Raw genomic sequence first — 22170 nt, forward strand, 5'->3', positions numbered from 1 at the left:
TGCATTTTGCTTTCAGGAGATGGAGAATTATTTTGGCATATTTTACAGCGTTTTTTGTCACTTCTGCATCACCTTTTCTAGCAGTGTCTAATTTTTCCCTTCTAAGGGTCTGGTTTGAGTCTTAAGTCAACAAAAAGCAGAAGCCTTCATAAGACACAAAGTTTGTATGATATCTTGCTGACTGTTCAGTTTTTATGAAAGATTTTAGATTGTTGAACCTGTAGAATGAAATCTGAGACCACGTACCTTTGGTAAAGGCAGATTTTCTCAATGTTGTCCAGGTATTCCTCAGGTCTGGGAGGTGAATGCTCAGAAAATGGTCAGAAAGACAGTACCTTTTCCAAACATTTGCTCAGTTAGCCCTACAATATTCATAGGAGTGCAAAACCTGATATTAAAATGAAACATCTTATTTTAACAGTGAGTCCTTCTTTTCTTCTTCACTCTGTTTCAAAATGGAACCATGAGTTCAGCTCATCATCTGTTTTAGCAGTGGAAAGGCCACAGAGAAGGAAGAGAGACTCTTTCTGACAGTATTTTTGGCTTGTCCTTGTAAAATGGAATTAAGTCGCATGGGTCCTCCCTCTCCTTGCAGCAGCCAAGGTTAGCCATAACCTCACCTTCAGTGAGAAATCGATGTTTTTAATCTTGAGTGCTGATTTTCAAATTGAAATACAGTTCATCATATTGCTGTTCTTCCATATTATCAAGTCCTTTGACAAAGATAATTCTTATTTAAAATAAACCACAAGACACACAGCACCAGGTTATGATAAGTTGAAGACTGATCATATTTTGCATTTATTTCCTATTCCTTCTAAGGTGAATGAATCTCAGCTAGTATAGTGGAGAGTTAAAATATTAATTTTAAATTTGTTCGTCCTCTAGCATACATGTTATGCTTCTGTCTTCCATATATACTACCTAATTCTTATGTAATTCAGAAACCCAGCAATAATTAGTACTATGGTAGTATTTTAACATGAAAATTATATTTCTATTTTAGATTTTACGATTTTTTGCTCCAGGCTGTTTTTGATAAACAATAATATTCTGTAAAAAATATTTTACACATTGATGCATAGGCTGATTTAGTTCTTTCCTTGGGACACTAAAAGAAAAAACATAATTAATATCACTCCTGAGATTTAACTTTTGTGTTATGCTAATTATTCTTTGAACTGGAAACAGTTTTTCAAGTGAATTTAAACTGTGTGGCTTAGCTATAATTACATTTTAGTCTACTGTCTAATAATAGGCTGATTCTCTTCTTCTATGCTTAGAGAATTATTGTCACAAATGTATTTGAACAGTTTACATTTGTATGTTCTTGTTGCAGTCAGCAGGGTGGGGGGAGGTTGGCTGCCCCTTGGGGGTTTCATCTGAAGCATCAGTAGAGTGCTTCAGGCATCAGATCTTAAAACTGGTGTCCCCTATGGACCAAAATTCCAATATTTTAATATATTTGTGTCCTTTATATGTTTTCAGCGTGATAGTCACATTCGTCTACTGCTCTAGGCTCTCAGCTTCTTCCATGCATAAGTAAACTTTTAAAAGGGCTTCCATGCCTATCTTTGTAAAAATATACATGGTATATACATAAAAAGTTAATAAAGCTATACTGAAAATTTGATTTATATTTCCAAAGCCTCGTAAAACAATATCAAAAATACCCCCCCCCCAACCCATGTTATCATCACTAATGGGACAGAACATCTCTCATATTAATAAAGAGATATAAATGAAAGTTTGTGATATAATTTGCTGAATGTAATGAGTTAGAGTGTTTTTATTAATTTATGTGCTACATCTGACTCGTCCATGAAGTGTGTGAAGTAATATGGCTAATAATTTTGGTTTTATCATTCTCTGTTTTCCTTGTGAGAGACAAAAGGTCCAAATTTAGTGAGTTAGTCTTGTATTTTTGATAACTCCAGGAACAAATACCCAGTTTATCATGTGTAAAAGCTGGAAGTAAGCTTAAAGATCTGATCATGAAGCTTCTTAATGTTTAAAACATAAGCAGAGATTCTTGTACCTTTCTTCTTCTTTCTAATAAAGAAAGTGAATAGTAGATTGTATGCATACATAAAATTCTGAATTCTAAAAATCTGTGTTATTTAAGTATTAAATTGAGGCTCTTCCAAAAAGAGTTACAATGCTATATATAAAGTATTGTAAAAATCATTGATAGGTTTTTTTTTTAAAGATTCGAAGTAAAGACTCATTTTAAACTTCCCATATGTCTGAGATTCTTAAGGCCTCAGATTATCATTTTGATTTTCAATATCAATTTTCTTATCCCAGCATGCAGCAGAAGGATGCTGTGGCACATTGATTTATATCTGTTAACACCCCTGTAAGATCCAGTTCGGTGTTTTTAAGAAAGGAAAAGATTTGGTCATTTTGGGGGTTCTTTAGCATTGGTTAGCCATTTCTCACTGGAACTGGATTTCTGAGGTAACCTTTGGTAAGGTCCACCAATCTACAAGCCACGGCTAATTAGGGAGGGCAAGAAGGAATACCATTTGCTGAAAAGAGTTATTACTATCACACTTGTCTAGGGACAAGTAGCTTCTCAGCATACAGTTTGTTCTGCGTATAGACTAGGTTTGTAAGCCAATAACCATTATGAAGTTTTCCTTGCTTTTGACTAGTGTCTGAGGGATCAGTTCTATCACAATCCTGTAATAATTTCATCAGAATTATTTGTGTGGGATAGATGTAATGCATAACTAACTTTCTTCTGTTTCTGGTATTTCTGTCCAGCAGTAATTATGCACTTCAGTTTTCCTGTGTTATATTTCGTATTATTGTTTTCTCCCTCCTTTTGATGGTCATTTATTTCACAAATGGCCTCTTTCCCAATAAAATAATGCAGGTTTTTTGGTGTTAAAGATTGTGTATTTAATTATTTATAACAATTTCTAACATGTTCATCTTGTAGCCTTTCATGGAATACAAAATGTCAACTGTAAGACTTCACAAGTTAAAACACTTCCTTTAAGTAACTTAAACTGAGGCACAAAGAAATAGAAAGGAGTTACAGACGACAATCAAACTCCTTTCAGTCATCACACAACGCAAAAGCTGAACGAATATGCAATGTGCAGTGAAAGTTAATTTATAAAGATGAATGATAAAAGCGAAGCTTCAGAGTTGAAGTTTCCTAATTGAAAATGATGTGTCTAGGCAAATATATTCATCTGAAGTTTGTTAATAAGTGGAGGAGAAACAACCCAGAGAAAGGCTCTTATATAGTAAATTATTTTTAGAATTTAATCATACTTTATATAAAGCCGGGGGGGGGGGGGGGGAAGCTGGTACTATCACTATATGAAAATTTGATACCTTTGAGTTTTCAAACATGAAAAAAGTACCTGTTAAGAAGTGTTAGCCATAAATTTGTAATTTAGTATGTTTCTGAGTTTACCTAGTCTCTTAAGATTATCAAGAAATGGAGAACAGAAAATAAAAGGCTATGCTTTCTAGGAGCTGGGCAGTAAGAATCCTGCTACTTCTTTTGGCTTGTACTAATATAGATCTATACCCAGAAAAAGCCACATAACTGCTCACAAATGAAGGGTCAGAATTTGGCAGAACTGAGATTAAAGAACAGAATGGAAAGTGAAGACAAAAATCAAGTAATTCTACATATAAATTAACAAAAACTTCAGAATGTGCTCTTAAATATCCTTGGGGGGGAGGGGAAATTATGGACTGAGAAATATTTTTTCTCTTGCTCCATGTTAAAAGACAGTGCCATTTTTCTCTTCAGCAGGAGTTAAATTTTAGTGTAAAATATTTAGGCAGAGGGCAGAAGCCTTTGACATATGTCACTAGAAAAACTGTTCTTGTTTGCTGGATATCATAGCATCTGCTAAGAGTAAAAACATTGATGAAATAATCCTAAACCAGAAGAACATAACTCATGACCCACCAAAAAAGAGTGAAATAATGAGGTAGCTACTTCCTTTAAAGACACAAAGGAGGGCAGTCCACAATAGCTAAACTTGTGACATTGTGGCTACTTTTCTTTCTCCCAGTTTCTAGTGGAAAAAAATTGTGGAATTACTCACGAAAAAAGAAAAGGGAAAAAAAATAGCTTTTCTGTGCTCCCAAACTGACTGAAAACTGGTAAGGTTACATTTACATTAATATTATCATAGCAGGTTTGCATCAGTAAAAATATGAAGATAAATCAGACACCATATGTGCAGCTCCACACTTAATTACTAAAAGAACGTTTCTGTAATGAAGATTATGGCATTGTTTTGAAATTTTCTTCCTCCTCTTTATCCTTGCATGCATGTTATTTCTGGCCATCTGCAGGAAATATATGAAATTAGAGTCAGTGGGCAACTCTAACAACAGAAGAATATTAATGGTAAAAACCTGTATTACTAAAGAAGGCTCCTAAATTACTGGATGCTCACCAAGGGTGTTGTGACCCACAATGTCAATATAACCTTTTTTCTGTTATGTAATGAAATTAAACAACAAAATCCCAAAACCTAGAATGCTGCTTTAGAATGGATGTTTACAATGTCAAGCTAAGTTAATGTCACATAGTGAAAAGAAAACTTTGCAGATGTCATCTGCAGGACGAAAATCTATTACTTCTGTCTAGATAATTCAGAGAGTCCCAACAGCAGAAAAGTCTTCCATGTTGCTATGGAATTCAGGGTCAGGTTTATAGTCACAACAATATAAGACAGATACCTATGTACTTAGCTTGTTTAAACAGCATTTCAATTATATTTTAAGTACGTTGATTTAAAGTTTATTGTGCTCACTTTGATATGATAGGACAAGTAAAGCCATGAATCAGAGAATAAGCTATGTATTTTCACATTGTAGCTAAATAGATAAGTCCTTACTGGACTCTGATATCTATCAGGAAAAAGAAAGGTAAAAGTATTAAACTATATTGATCCATCATTTTGCAGACAGTCACTAAATGGAATTGGTGGAATGATTTAAAAACATTCTTTGTCTAGTTGAAGTGAAGATGCTTTTCCTGTGTTGTGTGAAGTTATCGAGAAAGCAGGTGTCAGGCGCAAAACATGTAAATAGTATAATTACTTAACGGTTTTACTTAAAGACCAGTTTAGACATCCTTTAGTTTGTCCAGACCTAAAAATGAAAATAAAGCATCATTAAAATGCTAAGAAATGTCAAGCAGCCTGTGCTGGAATTAAGATTAGAAAATATTAGCAAAGCTTTCATATAAAACAAACAAACAAAAAAGATTTCTGTGATTATAAGACTTATAAAGAGAAAGCACTACACTGTAAAGCAAAAAGTGAATTTTTAGAGCAGTATTAATTTGATCTGTGTTTGGGGCACTGCTATCCCTCCCATCCTGTTATACCCGTTGATCAGTCTTTCCTTTCCTTCTGTTGACCGATGGTGTTCACGTGAGTGGGTGGTGAGCTGGACTAGGGAGCTGATCTGGCCAGAAACTAACCTTTTCCTCCACTACCTCCACCTCAACTGGTTATCAGTTGGAATATCATGGCCTAAGATCAGCTTAAGCTCATGGAATGAACCAGCTTTTTTCAAAATTATGTAGAACTGATTTGAACTAGTGTGTTAGTATGGACATAGAGTAGGCTGTAAAAATAATTGTCCAAGATAAAAGTTGAACAGAACAGCAGAGTCCTATGACTTCAGTCACTGAGCTGCAGGTAACTACTGCCCCCCCTCACCCCCCAAGACATAGTTTTAAGCTTTTCTGTCAGGGTTTCTGGTGGGACGCTTTGTCCCTATGGTATAAATTCAAGTGGGTGATGATAGCCTTATGGGAATGTTATTCTAGAAAGAGATTGCTGGAAAGCAAACAGTGTTATAGCTACATTTATCCTCCTAGGCATGTTTCTGATATCCCATTATGGTGGGAAAAAAAAAAAAAAAAAAAAAGAGAGCCGGAAATAGCTGGCTTGCCTAGCTTTCTACAAAATGGTTCTGAAGTAGTTTTTAAAATCCTCTTTCTAGATTTGTATCTCCCTTGGGCTTTTAGAGTAGCCAAAACTGGGGCAAAACGTAGACCTAAATCCAAACTGTCTTTCATGGGTGATGTTCAAAAGTCAAGTAACTTTGGAAATAAGGGATAATTTGGGATTCTTTTAATGGCACTACTCTCTTTTTTCTAATGTGGTGTGTATTATCATATTGTGCACTCAGGACTGTGGGGAACTCTAAGGCTGTAGTACTATTATGGGCCATGAATAGGGAGCAGTACCTAGCAGCACCTCTCAAATTGGAGCTTGGGTTTTCAGTTGGCACTGGCTTTAAGCATAGGAGGCTGCCCAAAGCAGCCAGCTATTGGGAGAGAGAAGCAATGGCTCTGCTCTTGTTTTGTTTCCAAGCGTTCAACCCGGAAATTGCAGCCTGTTGTCAATCCTTTATTAAGTGAGAAATTAGGGAATATGATCAGTATGCACTGCTACAAGGGATATCCCCTCTCCTTCCTTAGCATCATTCCCTTTCCCCTCATCTCCTGCCCCATGCCAATAAGAGGAACAGCGAACCTGATTCTTCAGTACGATCCCCTGTGTTTACTGCCTTTATCCTTCTTTGGCACTCTCTTCTTCTTCCTGCTGGAACTTTCTATTGCTACAGGAGTAACTTAGTCCCAGGCCTTGTTTTTGGAGGAGGCAAAGAGAGAAGGCTTGAACTGGGTTTGCCATCAGCTGTGATTCGAGATGATGTGTGTGCTGTCTTGCTCTGGAGGATAGATATTGTTATCCCCTCTCTTCATTGAACATACAGATTGCCTCATTTATGCAATTGTATGCTTAAGACATTGAAGATGAGAACGAAAGGTGGATTTTTCCCTCTATCTGTAGACAGGGTAATCCTGTTTTCCACCATGGGCAATCCTGCTTTTCCACCATGGGCCAAAATGAGAGATTCTGAGAATACAAGAATGATTATATGAAACTGATTAATATGAAAGTGACTAATTAAAGACAAAAAAGAGGCTATCTTTCATCTGAATAGCCTCCATTGAGGCTCTTTTCTCTGCTTAGTAGTCAAGTAAGAGCTGCAAGAGTATAAATGTAATTGTTCTCAGATTGTGTTATGTGTTGTTGAACAAGATGAAAACCTTTTTTCTGCATATATACTCTCCTGCAAAATAACTTTCAAAAAACTCTTTTTCTGTTTTGATTAATCAGTGGTGGTTTGCAGAAAATCTCACCTGGATAACAAGAAATATTTGAAATTGCTGAAGGGTAGGCATTCCCAGACCTTCAAAATACAGACAGAGGCAAGAGGAGCTTTCAATTCTAATTGTGTAGGGACACTTATCTGAGTCAGCACTGAGGATGCATTCACACCAACAGTAACTGATTCATCAATAAAGGGCCTGTGGTTAGCTGCAGTACTTGGACGTTTGCCACCAATTATCTGATTGGTGTTTGTGGTTGAGCAGTAGGAATGCAATGTTCAGCAACATCTCCTGGCTCCTTGTCATAGAGTGTTGCGCTTCACAAAGGTGTCCTAGACAATCCTGGAGTCTATGTGGTTGACTCAGAAATTGGGAACAGTGTCAGGGTGGGATGAAAAAGGGAGCACAAACTTATGTCTCAGGGAGGCGGGGTGATTACTCTTGAGGTTGTAGTTTCAGAGCGACAACTTTATGTGAGAAGAGAGATGGGATGCTCTCGCCTATACTCACAGTTCATACTAGATGTGATATGGAGTGTCTGGTGATGGCCGTACCTAAGCCATCTAAGCTTTACTTTCTTGTTGAAATGTAGGTTTTTTTCTGTTAAGAGGCTCTTAGTGTTTCCTGGCACCATAGATGGTCAAAACTTAGTTCCAGTCAATTTTACATGAACTTTTCCCTGTATTTCTATTGTATAACTAAAACTGAAGATGTTTACCTTTTTGCCTTTCCAAAACAAATATATATATATATATATATATATATATATAAAAATATTTAAAACTTTTTTTTTGGTCAACAAAGGAACACAAAAATTTCTTGTTAATATATCATACAGTGGTGGTGGAGGAGACACAAAATTCATTCCTTTCACATACTGACCGTTTCATCACCGTATATTGGCTGCTCCTTTGTTTTGTATTATCCTCATTCCATTCTTCTTAGAAATGACAATTTTTTTAGCTAATGAATTATTGAAAAATCTTATTTTACAATCCATTTTAGCTACAAGCTCATCAGGACATTGTAGGTTTTCTGGTTTACTGTCAGCTTTCCAGCATCCATTCGGAAGGCTTTTGTCTAGTAGCTATAACAGAGCAGTATAAAACCATATGAAATAAAACTCCGTAAAATAATATAAGGCAGTTAAAACATAGCAGGAAATGAAGGTTCTGATCCTAATGAATGGGATTGTGAGCATACAATAAAAACAATGCATTATTTTATTAGAAATATCCATGCAAAATTCAAAGGCGGCTGCAGTTGTTCAATGAAAAATTAGTATGATCTATAATGATGCACTAAATTTACTATAAATAGTAGAATGTAAAAGACCAAGTCAGCTGTGACAGTCAAAAAACATTTTTTTTTCATCAGGTATGACAGTGCAGGGTGGGGTTTTTTTGTTCTATAAAATCTCAGAACTGTATGTGTTTTCTTCATATTCTACTCAGTCTATTCATTTCATTTTATATAAGGAGAGAAGATCCTTCTTTTATTCTCTTGGACTTCAACATCCAAGTGAAGCAGCAAGTCTAGCAGACATCAGAATTTTAATTCAAATTGGGATCAAAGACATATCTTCAAACTTGCTCCCACAGTATTCCCAAAGAATGCAGCTAAACTGACAGGTTCTGGACACTTCCCCAGTTGATGGATCTAAGAAAGCTCTTGAATACAACACATTGTGCTAGCAACCCAAGCCAGCTTTATGACTGACAGAACAAGTGCAATTTTTTGTATTTCTTTCTGACTGTGCTGAATTCAGGCTCATGAAGAAAGTTGACTTCTGCAGCAGTAGAGAAGAAAGAGAGAGAAGTAATTTTCTGGACCCAACATACTAGATGTGGATTTTAGAGTTGTTTTCATGTTTTCAATTAGGTCAGGATTTCATCTGTAGTTGACTTAATTATATTAATGCAGGCACTGGAGGAGACCACTTGAGGGCAAATGTATTTTTGGTTCAATCCTGATAAGAACAGACTGCCCTCAGCTACAAAAAGTCCTTGTTTATTTAAATAGCTGCAACATTCATCAGTCCTTTTGGTTACTGATTGAACTGTGGTTCGATCCAATGATACCAAAATCTGCGTGCATCTTTATTGTCTGCAGTGTGATGATTTGATATTTCCTATCAGTGTTTGTACTGTTGTGTATGTTCCTCTCCATCACACCAGGGTGCATCCATGTTGTTCTGCTAAGTGTTCATTTGTGTTTAAGAAGACAGGGAGCTCATGGTTGCTTGCGTGTCATAGACTTTCCCATATGTCCTGGTTTCAGCTGGGATAGAGTTAATTTTCTTCTTAGTAGCTGGCACAGTGCTCTGTTTTGGATTTAGTGTGCGAATAATGTTGATAACACACTGATGTTTTAGTTGTTGCTAAGTAGTGCTTATCCTAAGTGAAGGACTTTTCAGTTTCCCATGCTCTGCCAGCAAGCAGGTGTGCAAGAAGCTGGGAGGGAGCATAGCCGGGACAGCTGACCCAAACTAGCCAAAGGGACATTCCATACGATAGAACGCCATGCCCAGTGTATAAACTGGGGGGAGTTGGCTGGGAGAGGCGGATTGCTGCTGGGGCATTGGTCAGCAGGTGGTCAGCAATGGCATCGTGCATCACTGGGGTTTTTTTTGTTTTGTTTTGTGGGTTTTTTTGTTTTGTTTTTTTGTTTGTTTTTTTCTTTTTTCCCAATCTTATATTTTTTGTTATATTCCTTTTTGTTACAATTATTATTATTATATTTCATTATTATTATTGTTAGTATTATATTTTACTTTAGTTATTAAACTGTTCTTATCTCAACCCACCAGTTTTACCTTTTTTTTCCTGATTCTCCTCCCCATCCCACTGGGAGCAGGAGGGAGTGCGGCACTGGGAGCAGGGGAGAGTGAGGGAGCAGCTGCGTGGTGCTTAGCTGCTAGCTGGGGTTAAACCTCGACACCATATCCCATTTCTCCGTGATATGTCCTCTAGCTATCTTCCCATGCTACAAAGGCTGCTGAAACACTACTTCCCTTGCCCCAAACTACCTACCTTCTCTCTTTACATGTTTGTTTTTTACCACCTGTTTTCCTTCTTTAGTCCTATATAATGTTTTTGTTCAAACTCCATTAGAGGTAAAAACACCAAACCCGTCTATTCCAATCTTTGCAATTTTCATGGTGGTCTTAAGCCACAACCTGCAGGTGGGTTGACTTTAAACCAGCTGAGTTATTGAAAAATCCCTTTCACTGGATAGCAAAGATGGGACCCATCTCTGTTGGCTAGAGCACTTCAACAGAGCAAGTTTCATAGACATAAAGGGATAAAATAATAATATTAACCAGAATACTTAGTAGAAAGAGATTCTCTAAACTATCGTGGTAGTTTGAATTAATGGTAGGCATATCGTGGTTTAGCATTCGTTCAAGGAGTTCAATAACACCAAGGCTTCAATGTTTTTGTTGGTAACTGATGTTTTACCAAAACCTAAAATGTCCTTGAATAACACAAGGGAGAAGTAGGGGTGGTAGATTAGCATGTCATAGCAAATATGGAGGAATTTTAGTCTTTAATTTAGCGGCTTACCTGTGTAAAAAAAAAAAAAAAAAAAAAAAAAAAAAAGTTGTATCTTGAGTGGCCATTTTGCCTTCTCTAGGATGACATATTTGCTCAAAAATACACTTAATTTACTATGGAAGTGTCAACAGCTGTTGTTTCTTCTTACATTTAATTAATGTTTGCAGTATTTTATTTAAGAAGACTAAATAAAAAACTTGAAAAACAAAATATTAATCTTTTCTAGCATGCACAGAGCACACAGTTACACAATGGTACGTTAGGTGTTAATTTACAAATTTTGTAAAATGTTAACAGTACCAAAATATTTGCCTGAGTTCTAAGCTGGCAGATTTTATCTTTCTGATTTCATAACAAAAAGCTGAACCATCGGTTCAGCTACTGCCATGATGATAGGCATTAGTCCTCTAGGATATTGAGGAACCAGCTGTAACAAGCTTTCTTAATGAGGGAAGAAAGAGACTGCCTTGCTGACAGTATAACTTCCACAAACTAGCACTTGTATATATCAATGATGGTAAAAACACCAGTTTCCTGAGGTTGATAGTGAAGTCTTAGGAAAAAATTAGATCAACACGCACAACTCAGTTCTAATAAAAAAAGCTCCTCTGAGATACATGAAATACAGTACCCTCATTTTGTTCTGCTTTCTGTAATATTAAAGAAATTGTAAGGTTGCAGTTGTGACATCATGTGAAGAACATGATAAGAAAGGTTTAAAATTGCCATTTCTCATCTCATTATAATTCATTGAAACCTGGGTCACTGACACTAAGACATCTGGTGCCATCCTGTAAATAAATAAATAAATAAACTTAAAATGGTAAGATTAAATTAGAGCATGAAGTTAGCAGCAAAGATTTCACCTAATAAGTGTCCCTGCTGCATCTGTGTTCCAAGTGTTTTGACCTTTCAGAAATGCCCCCGGCATGCTCAGGCCACTTGTGTCCAGGCTCACGAGAGCCACCTGTAAGCCTTTAGGCCCAATTCCAAAGAAGCTCTTCTAGAAAAGTCCTGGGCAGGTGCATCTTGCTTGCATCCCTCCACAGACACTTGCTGCCTGGGCTTCTGTTGTTATCCACCAGCACCTGACAGTGCAAGCAGCGTGAAGGCAGAAAGAGAGTAACAGCAAAAGGCAGGGAAAACCTGGCCCTTGTGCTGCTGGCTGCTCACCACAGAGGTGCCATGGGGGATACATCTCAGAGCCACCTGATGTGTTTGTAATGTCTACACAAAGACCAAGAGTGGTAGTACAGGACCAGGAGTGCAAGGGTCTGCACTCCACCTTCTGCTTGTGCAGCATGATAGTTAAGAAATTTAAATCAGGAAAGGAGTGAGGAGGAGATGGACAGGAGTCAGCAGAAGGCAGGATTCATCTGGCATGGTGAGTGCTTTTCGTGAGATTTTTAAAAAATGTATTTCTCTGCTTGTGTGTTCCAGCACACGAGCTGTCAGCAGCATCACTGGCTGTTCCAAAATGACTGTGCCAGCCTCTTTCACTGGGTGAAGGATGAAGAGCGTGTGCCTGTGTAGTCAGTGGCTGTAGCTGCGTAAAGTAGCTGCTGAGAGACAGAACAGATTGGTACACAGATGTATGAGCTGTTGGCTGCCGTGGCAGCGCCGCGTTTCACTGTTGCAAGTCCCAAGCCTGCTGTACGTAGTTAAGGTGACCTAAGAGCTCCAGTTCAGAGCGTGGCTGCCACTTCTGGAGGAGAACTGGAGGGTGACAGCATGAAGTGTGCTGTGTGTGAAAGCTGGCAGCAAGTCCTGGGGGTGAGAGCTGCTGTCACGACATTGTGATCTGCTTTCCACGTAGCATTTTAATGAGGACAATCTTTGCTAGATATGGATTATGGCTGCATTCATAGAGAGAATCTGATACTGTGATTACTTTGTAAGAACCCCGTTTTTGGTGTGATAGCATGGCCAGCTTGGAGATAAGATATCTCCTGTGAGGTTTTTGAAGACGCAGAGTGCATGTGAAGATGTGGGGGCAGTTGGGTGTGGTAGAGTAGAGGCAGGCTAATGGGAGAAGACATACTTTTGGCTAAAACTTCTGCTACTTGTTCAAAGCTCATGTAATATAATAATCTCTATTTATACAAAAAAATACCTTGTTTGCAGATGCCTTTCTGCCATGAAACCATAATGGTAGATAAAAACATTTTAAGAAAGGGTAACAGTGTATTCTTTCCTGGCAGGTATTTGCATCCATCAGTATATACAATGAAGTCCTCAAAGTCACAGGCAATGAAGCATGGTTTATATTTATTACTGTAGCTGTATTATAAACTTATTAATAACACTGAATATGGTGACAGAACTTATGCTCTCTTTCTGATCCACACAAAATAGACAATTAATTTTATTCTTTTTTTTTCAGATTAATAGTATGTAAAAGACAAAGACTGACATGTCCTGAGGGTATACAATACTACTCCTTGATATGTTGAAAATGACCTTTTAAATAATGTCAGGTTAATCTCTGATGTGTCACCTCTCTTAAAGGTAGGAGGAACGCAGTGAGCTAGCCAGTATTTAAGATTTAATTTATTATACTTTGTAGGTGCGTTAAGTTGATTAAATCAGTTTATTGGGGTGGAATGGTTGTATTTTCAAATGAATTATGTCTCTGTTCGTAATGCCAAATATCCTGGCTAGTCACCATTTAGTAACACAGAACAAAGGCATAATAGCTGAGGAATTTTGGAAACAATTTCTTTGAAAGTGGAAAATTTCTTAGTTTTAAATATATATACATTTTAAAATAGAGCATTCTCATATTTAGGTATATATTTTCATTCTTCATATAAACTCTGGCTAAGCTAGCTTTCATTAATTATTTTTTTTTAATACACTGTATGTATATATACATTATCACATTTGGAACTGGTTGTGTATAATATGATTTTTTTCCATCTTCTCTGTTTGTGAAGATTACAGCATGGGGAGAGGTAAAATAGTGCTTAGTATATATTTACTAAACTCTCATAAGAGCAACATCTCTCCTAGCCCAACAGTTCCAAAGGAAGAGTCAGGCAGAGAACAAAATTTACATTACCAATGAACTGCTGAGAAGATTTGGAAAGCATAATAAACTTTGAGAGGAAGCACTCACCATGGTATTCTAGAATACATTAATCTTGATTAGATATTCATAAGGAAGGTGTCAGAACTGGGATTTAGTTTTTGTTTTCCACAAAATATTGAACTTGCAAGGGTGAAAAGTACTAGCAGGAGAGAAAACGGAGATAGAGGTTCACATCACATTTTCTGAAGAATTGAAAGAAGTTGTCTCCAACTCAGGGGTGACTAGCTCATCCACAGGGATAACTGTGGCAATTCTGTGAACTTTTCATGTAGTTTTCTTTGCTTTAAAAAAAAAAAAAAAATCACTGAAAAATATTTGAATTAATTGGTATAATACTTTTTACACATCCTTTTATGGAAATAAAAATAGATAAGCAGTATTTTCCCTCACCACCAAAATTTGTTGTTGTGGTGGCTTAGGAGCTGAATAAATGAACCAATTATTTTCAAAGTAGTTATTTCTTTCTTACTGAGTGTAATATTGTCATTACTTTTAAGATAAAGCAGGCAACATGCATCACACACAGGTACCATAAATATCTGTAATTTGTGCATACACATATTGAAGTATAATGTAGAAGTCCTGATACATATCAGTCTAACGTGCCTTTGCTTACAGAAGAACGTACATTGAATTTACTAGTGATAGCTAAAGTTCAAAGAGGTTGGATATTCAGTTTATGTAAGACAGTCTGCCTCAGAACTTGGATGTGTGTTTGAATCCTATCCCCATTATTAATACTATTTGAGGGTTTGAGTGCAGTAGAAATATTGACGATTATTCAGCATCAACTACCATATTTGGAAACACAAAGAGTTTAATGCTGTAAAATCAATAGCCTAAGCTAAGTAGAAGAGGTAATATATAATTTTATGGTATTTTGCCCTTTTTTTTTTTAATAAGTAAAATAGTGATTTAACTATAACTGAGCATCTTGCAGCATAAACCATTTCTGAGACAGTCTGAAAGTTTCAAGGCTAGATTAGCCCCAGCTGCTCCGCTGAGCAGACTAAATTGTGTTTGATCGCATTGTACCAAATGTATTCAATGACCGCATTTTTAATCAGGAGTGTATACCAAGTAGAATTTTACCAAGTAGAATTTTCTTTAATGAAATAAAATATTTCATGCTTGTGCTTCATACGTTTCAGTAGAAAACTGTGATTAAATCTTTCTTCTTTGCAATTCTGGTTTGAACAGAGTGTTTTTCCCCCATCCCAGTGATAAGGGTCAGCTTGAAGAATATATATACCCTCATAAGACAACTAAATTGTAACCAAGTGTTTTTATATTAATGGCTGCAAACTGAATACATGAGTAAATATTGTTATAAAGAGGTTTTCAATATAATAATGATTTTGGAAATTTTATGAGAAGAAGATGATAGAACAGTAACATAAGCTACAAATTATATGGGGCAGAACAGGTTACTTGCTTGAGGAATGACCTTATGATCTCAATTCCCTTACCTAAATGAGGCAAGTGAGATGCCCTAAGGTATTCCATCTGACAGTTCAGGAGGTACAGCTCTCCCAGCAGTGTTCCTCACCCAAGGGTTTTAAGGAACAAACTTGTCACAGAATAAAAGAATCCTCTTATGGATAATACTTTATCAAAAAGTTTCAGAAGTAACTGAAATGGAGAGAAGTCAATAGTGAGAAAACTGCAGTGTGCGTCAGTCATGAACGCTCTGGAAATGGGCTAAAAAGATGACAGAGCTTTCTGAGAATCAGAAAGGAAAATCTAAATTTGATACTGAAGAACTTATTTTACAGTGAGAAATAAGGAATAACTATTATCTGTTTGACATTCTTCACTCTATCCCTCCTCAGCTTTTAAGGCAAATCTAAGACTGACAGAGAACAATGCTGAAGAATCCCACAATATAGATCAGTTTAATGATAAAATAGCAGGTGAAACACATTGTTAATAAGAGAGTTAATGCACATGAGGAAAAAACCCCAGCACCCTAATTATTTACATGCAATGAGGGAAAAAAAAAACCCCACACCTTAATTATTTACATGCAATGAGTAGCTGTAAATTAGCTGTTTGCATTCATAGGACATAAGATATGGGAGTTATTGTTAATAGTTGTCTGAGAATTTCAGGTCAGTCTTTAGTGGCAGAGAAATCATATATATACTAAAAGATGTGCTTGAATATTTTTTATTTCTCTCTATAGTTTAACCTGTAAGTTATATTATAAATTATTTAATATCTATAATTCATTACATAAACATAAATGTATATAACAAATTCTAAAATATAAATTATTATAATTTCTATTATCAATCAAAATATTTTAGAGTATGAGAATTATTGGGAAAGGAATATGGAATGACGAGGAAAATATCCTGCGATCTAAGTGCTTGGTGCATCCCTGTCTTGAATACTGTATTAGTCTCTCGTTAAATTCCTTAAAAAAATATAATACAATGAGGAATGTACAGAGAAAGAAACAGGAAAACCCAGAGGTACAGATTGGTCTCTGTTTGAAGAGAGAGTAAACCAAATACATTTAATAAACTCATCAGATTTCCAAACATCATTATATGAGTATAAAGAAGCAACACTCTTCACACTCACATGATGTTATGGAAATAAAAATATACATAAATTAAAAAAGGAAGCAGACAAACTTAAGGAGATAAAGTCCATCAGTGGATATGAGACAAAATGGCTAGCTGCAACTTCTAGCTCAGGCAGTAAATGGACTTGGGGGAATATACTAACTTGTCCGTTCTCTCCCTGTTTCTTTACTTATCCTTTAACCATCTACCATTGGCCACAAATTTAATAAGAAGTGCTTATTAAACAGTATTTGACTCTCTTTACAGTATCACATGAGTGCTTAGTGCAAATAAAGAATTGGAGCAAGGTTTTTGGAAATAAAAGGTATGCTTTTATTAATAGCTGCTTAACGACAGCCCCTGGTGAAGTAGGTGAAAATTAAAATAAACATACAGGATAAAGAACTTTCAAACATTAGAGTGGTGAAAATATGGGGTGGAACTACTTCTTATTTTTGCAAAGTCTTAGAAATAACTTAATACTTAAATAATTTCAGAAGACCAAAAGATGTCAGATGATACTCAATCGAGATCTCTAGAAAAAAGCAGACTATTTGTAATTATATTAATCAACATGTAAGTTATTATCTTGTCTTATCTTGAAATCCTTACAGGTATGTAAGAGCTGTATTGTAATATGTGGAGCTTATATTTACTTAAGTATGTTGCATGAATAAACACATCACTGGAAAAAATGGTAAAGGTCAGGAATGTATCTGCCTGACAATCTGATTTCACAACTTTCACAGCACAAGCAAATTCACTACACTGCTTTCTGGGTGATGCCTCAGTGACGTGACAAACCCGAGAAGAAAAATAGCTATTCAATAGTGTTTCACTGAAATTGTCAAATATAATTGAATAACACTTGCTTGTTTCTTGGAATGTTTCTTTCAAAGCTGGTCTCTCCCCTGTCTTCTCTGGCTGTGCAGCTGCTTAATTCAGATCCTAAGTTTCAGTCTGTGGCAAGTCCCCTGAGACACAGAAAGTGAGATCAATGCCTTATTCATCTTTGATGAAGGCGTACAAACCATCCTTCCTCCCCCCCCCCCCCCCCCCAAAGTTCTCAGAAATATATATACTGTCTGGGAGATTAAAGTAGAACTTTTTTCCCCACTTTTCCAAACAGTGATAGCAGAAAAATACAAAAGACTAAGTTGCTTATACTCAGAAGCTCTACATTTGTTGAACTCTCGTATTTCAAAATATTTATTAAAATCTGTATTAATAATGCTTAAAATCTTTGATTACGAGCATTTTCCTATGAAACATGGTTTTGCTTATAACATTTAACTGCATTAACCATTTGTTTGACCCCAAAATTCCTTAAGCCCACTAACCTCCAGTTCTTGTGAAAGGTATTTTATATAATATCCTGCACACTTAATAAAAGCATGCTAAGTAACTGTAGTCATTCATATATTCAAATTTAATGATCTGTGAAAGTTTGACAGCTTAAAAGTCAGTATGTCCACCATGACTTGAAACAAACAAAAAAATAAAAGTGAAAATAAAAGTAGTCATATAACAAAAAACCTAAAAGCAACTGCTATTCAAATATGTAATTCATGAAGTTAAAAATACAGAAGAATGTTATCCAAACACTGAAACATCAAATCCTGTCAGATGGTAATCAATGAGTAAACAAGATCTAGATCAGTAATACAAATTTGAGTTCAGAAATATGTCATTTTGCCTCAGACTGCATGGTATAAGCATCCTTTAAAAACACAATTTCTGATTGTTTGATAATATAACCACTAGAAGTAATGTACAAAAATCCTTTTCTTACCATTTGTGCTGTACTTCCAAATAGAATTAAGAAGCAAGTTATTTTAGGTATCAAGAATATATAGAGTTAATACCTTATTTCTTTCTGTTCATCTATACGCAGCAACAAAATCTGGAGTTGTAATGAAGCTTTGAAAAATCATTTTTATTCCTTCTCTGTAATTCAACTTTTTAACAATGTAAGTCTTTAAGGACAGATCACAACTTTTCTTAAAATAAAGACTTAATAATAGCATTGTTTTAAGGAGAACTGTGGTTTTGGTAGTAGTTTTTAAATAAATAGCCCCTTAAGTTGTGCAATAAATTCAATAGAAAATTTATGATACTTTGAAAAAAATGGATTTTTTATTTCTGAAAAGGCAAATAGTAACTGTGGACATCCTACGTACTTTTGGGATTTTAGGTGGCATCTGTCCAAAAAGCTGACTGCTTTAATTTACATTTTAAGTGTTCATCCAAGTAACAGGCAATGAAGTCAGAAACTGAGCATGTAATAATTTTCTCTTCTTTTGGAGAAGTACAAAGGAGAAGCCTTTCAAGGTCAAACAATTTTCAGAACTATAAGGACTCTATTCTTTTCACCACATGAGGCTAAAATATATGCAGTTTAGATGGGAGGGTGGTGGAACATAGCTGCTCTTAGCATCTTCTGTGAAATGAGACTGTGCTCCAACCTAATTTTCATTGTACGGAGAGATATTCCACAAGTGCACAAAGGGGACAAAAGTTCAACTGTGCATAGCTAGTTTTAGCATGCATAACTGCTAAACTAATCTGATTCTGACCTTGGAAGTCAACAATAAACTATTTTCAGAAACTTTTTTTCAACAAACATGAATAAAGGGATGTTTTCTTTGAGATTAGAAGTTAAGATTCTGGTACTGAGAACTAACACAGAGGCAGTGAAGGAAAATGCCATTCCATGACATACTTGAATTCTCAGAGTTCTGAAATAATCTTTTCTGGTGTTTCAAGTCAGTGAGCTAGATTTGTTGTAATAACCCCATAGTAAAGGTCCACCGAACATCTGATTAGCAGTTCTGTTTTGGTGGAAGTATGAGGGGAAGCCAAGAAAACTTTTTCATTGTGTCACTTCCTGTCATCACTTTAATATCCAGTTACTGAACAGGTGTAAAAGAACAAGCCTTAAGTTATTTATGTAAAGTACCTCTCTGTGATAGAGCTGGTTGTCTTTGTTTCAAATCGTTCGCTGCTTAATGTATTCTGAGAGAGATCTCCTAGGAGAGATACCTCTACTATGTATATTAGAAAAGCTGGAGCACCAAAAAAAATGTACTTGAAGTAGGAACTGTTGGAATAAGCAATGATAAATGAGAAGAAATCTTAAATTTGATTAATAGGGAGACCGAGAATGAGATTGGTTTTGGTGGAACAAAAGATAGGTGGTGTCAAAGTAGTATGGTATATTAATCTCAAGCTTGAGTTTGAGTGAAAAGTATGAAAGCTAGGCAGGCTGGTAGAAGTCAGCTGGAATGAGAATGAAACAGACAGCAACCATTAGTGGTTTTACCAAGTTTAGTAGACTAGTCCCCAAAGAAGGGTAGCAGACTTATGCAGGATCGCATTACTGAGACTGTGAATAGAAGTAAGGCTGGAGTCTATTTAATACCTTTGATATCTCCACAGGAATTAATTCTATGCAGTCCCTACCTTTGGGTGACTGTGAGGACTACTGCTATATGAAGAATGATAGGAATCAAAACCACAGTTTGTGTAACAGTATTGCCAGGAGCATGACCGTAAATGATACAGGATAATGAGTGATCCCAAATTTGTTCACATTTTATGCTCAGCTGATTTCCTATAAAAAAGGAAATGTTAGGCAGGAGTTTAATGTTCTGTACACACTCTGGGCTCTTAGGGCACACTTACACACTTATCTTTATTCTTATCAGAGATTTCTACGTTAGCAGGGTAAGTGCCTTAGAAGCAACATAGAAAGGGAAAAAAATAATAAACACTCATGCATAAGTCAGCCTGCATGGAAGTTGTTCATCTCTATCCCATATTACAGGAGTAAATAATACAGACAGAACAGAATGACTTGCACATGTCTCAGAGTGATGAGGATCAGTTTGCTCTGTTTGTTTAGCGTGATACCTTCAACACAGATGCTGAATATCAATAACAAATATCGAATATCTCTAATAGGTACTGAAACCACATATGAAATGCACATTTGTAGGTCCATTAGGAACCATATAAGGAAATTCTCATGGCATATGTATCTATAAAATCTGTGAGTATGATTGTGACAGGTCTTCCATAGTTCTGATCTTATTTTTATGAAGTTATAATGTCTTTGTCCAGTCAAAAGCAGCTCTGACACAAATGCTCCATGATTTTTTCAGCATCTCCTGCAAGGATTTTCTTATAAATTTCAGAACATAAGTTTGTCAAGGCCTTTAACATTAGAAACTGTTCTGTGCATTCCTCCAGATTTTGTGTATCTCCCTTTCTAATATCAATGTCTAATATCCTAATTTTAGTTCTAATGGGTCACACCTTAACGTATCATGGTAGCTGGATAACGTAGGACTAGCTCATGAAACCAGTCCAGTTTTGTTTGGAAAAATCAAACTTTTTCTTCATTCAAATAGGAAGTAATTTTTTGATAACCTGGTTTAAAATATACCAGAACATTACAATCAGCACTAACTAGGTTGTTGCAATGACTGCAGGATGACAACCTTATGGACAGAGCGCAGATGAAATGGACAAGATCTATAACTGTGCATAATTGTATGCGTACCACATTGTATGCAATCTACCAGATAGATATTGGTATTTACTGTTAAAATATACCTTTAAAATATAAAGTCTGAAACTTAATTTTAACATTCTGGTTTAATATTAAAATTGCAAATAGGTGAGTATCCTTCTGTTAATTTCTCTTTCTCTGAAACAAAAGGTTGCACCAACTATTAAAAGTGGCCTTGTCCTTCCCCTTCCTCATTTCTTTATATAACATTTCAATTTATGAAGGTGAAATACGTGTAAGCAGTCTGCAATTTTAAGCTTTGCATAAGAAGAAAGATTGGATGTAAAGAGTGTTTCTTTCAGTTTTCAGTGCATCATAATAAAGTTTCACAGGTTTGTTTCAAATCTGTGATTTTTAGTGTTCTTACACAAATTTCAACAAGGTGCCATTGTTTATGCTAATAAGAATAGTTCTTGAACCTCTTCTGTACTCACAGTAAAAGACACTATGTTGCAATGTTATGAAACATCTGTTAAGAATTATTGTAAAGTCTCCTCTGGGATGACAATATTTTTCTTGCTAATCATAGAATAGTGTTAGACAAGTATGAAGCAATACACATGTACAAAACTGTACCAACAACAGGGTTTGAAACAACTATTTCTGAAGACAAACAACATTCACTATATGTCGTTAGTACTAACACAAAAGTATTTAAGTAGTTTCCTGAAGTGTCCTGTGACCTAACAGTTCTTAAAGATGTCATTTGCAATTTTGAATTTGTTTCTAACAAGTAATAGAACACTGGTGCATTTACCATGGTAATACTTTGACAGTTCAGGCTGTTGATGTTCAGGTTTGTCAGTTCATGAGTTGTAGGATTCTGAAACAGAAACAACCAAAACCCCAAACCAGTCAAAGAAAAGTTTTTCAAATAATCTACCCTGAATTTTGCACTTGATTACAGTGAATCCTGGGGCAAGATGTGGGGAGTTTACTTAATAGACTGGAAATATTCTTATAATGCTGACATATGCAACAAAGCTTATAGACTATATATAATTTCAATAATGCAATTTAAAAATTCCTCCAGAGTATTAACAGAAAATACAGTACTTTGCTTACATTTTAGACATCAGTGCTGGTAAGATAAACATAATAATAGATGTATGCCAGATATTTTACACTTTTAGGTTGTGAACAGTGCATCACAGGAGACTGTATTTAAAAGAAAAAGTTGATGAACATGTCACTGATGATCA

The 22170-nt window shown here is 35.8% G+C and overlaps 1 protein-coding gene across 1 annotated transcript in view; it reads left to right on the forward strand.

Annotated features, from left to right (window-relative positions):
- FSTL5 (follistatin like 5) overlaps positions 1-22170 on the forward strand; it is a 438275-nt gene that overhangs the window by 115967 nt on the left and 300138 nt on the right. The gene's annotated exons all lie outside the window — the stretch shown is intronic.

The sequence above is a fragment of the Gymnogyps californianus genome, chromosome 4 (assembly GCF_018139145.2).
Source record: "Gymnogyps californianus isolate 813 chromosome 4, ASM1813914v2, whole genome shotgun sequence".
NCBI classification, from domain to species: Eukaryota; Metazoa; Chordata; class Aves; order Accipitriformes; family Cathartidae; genus Gymnogyps; species Gymnogyps californianus.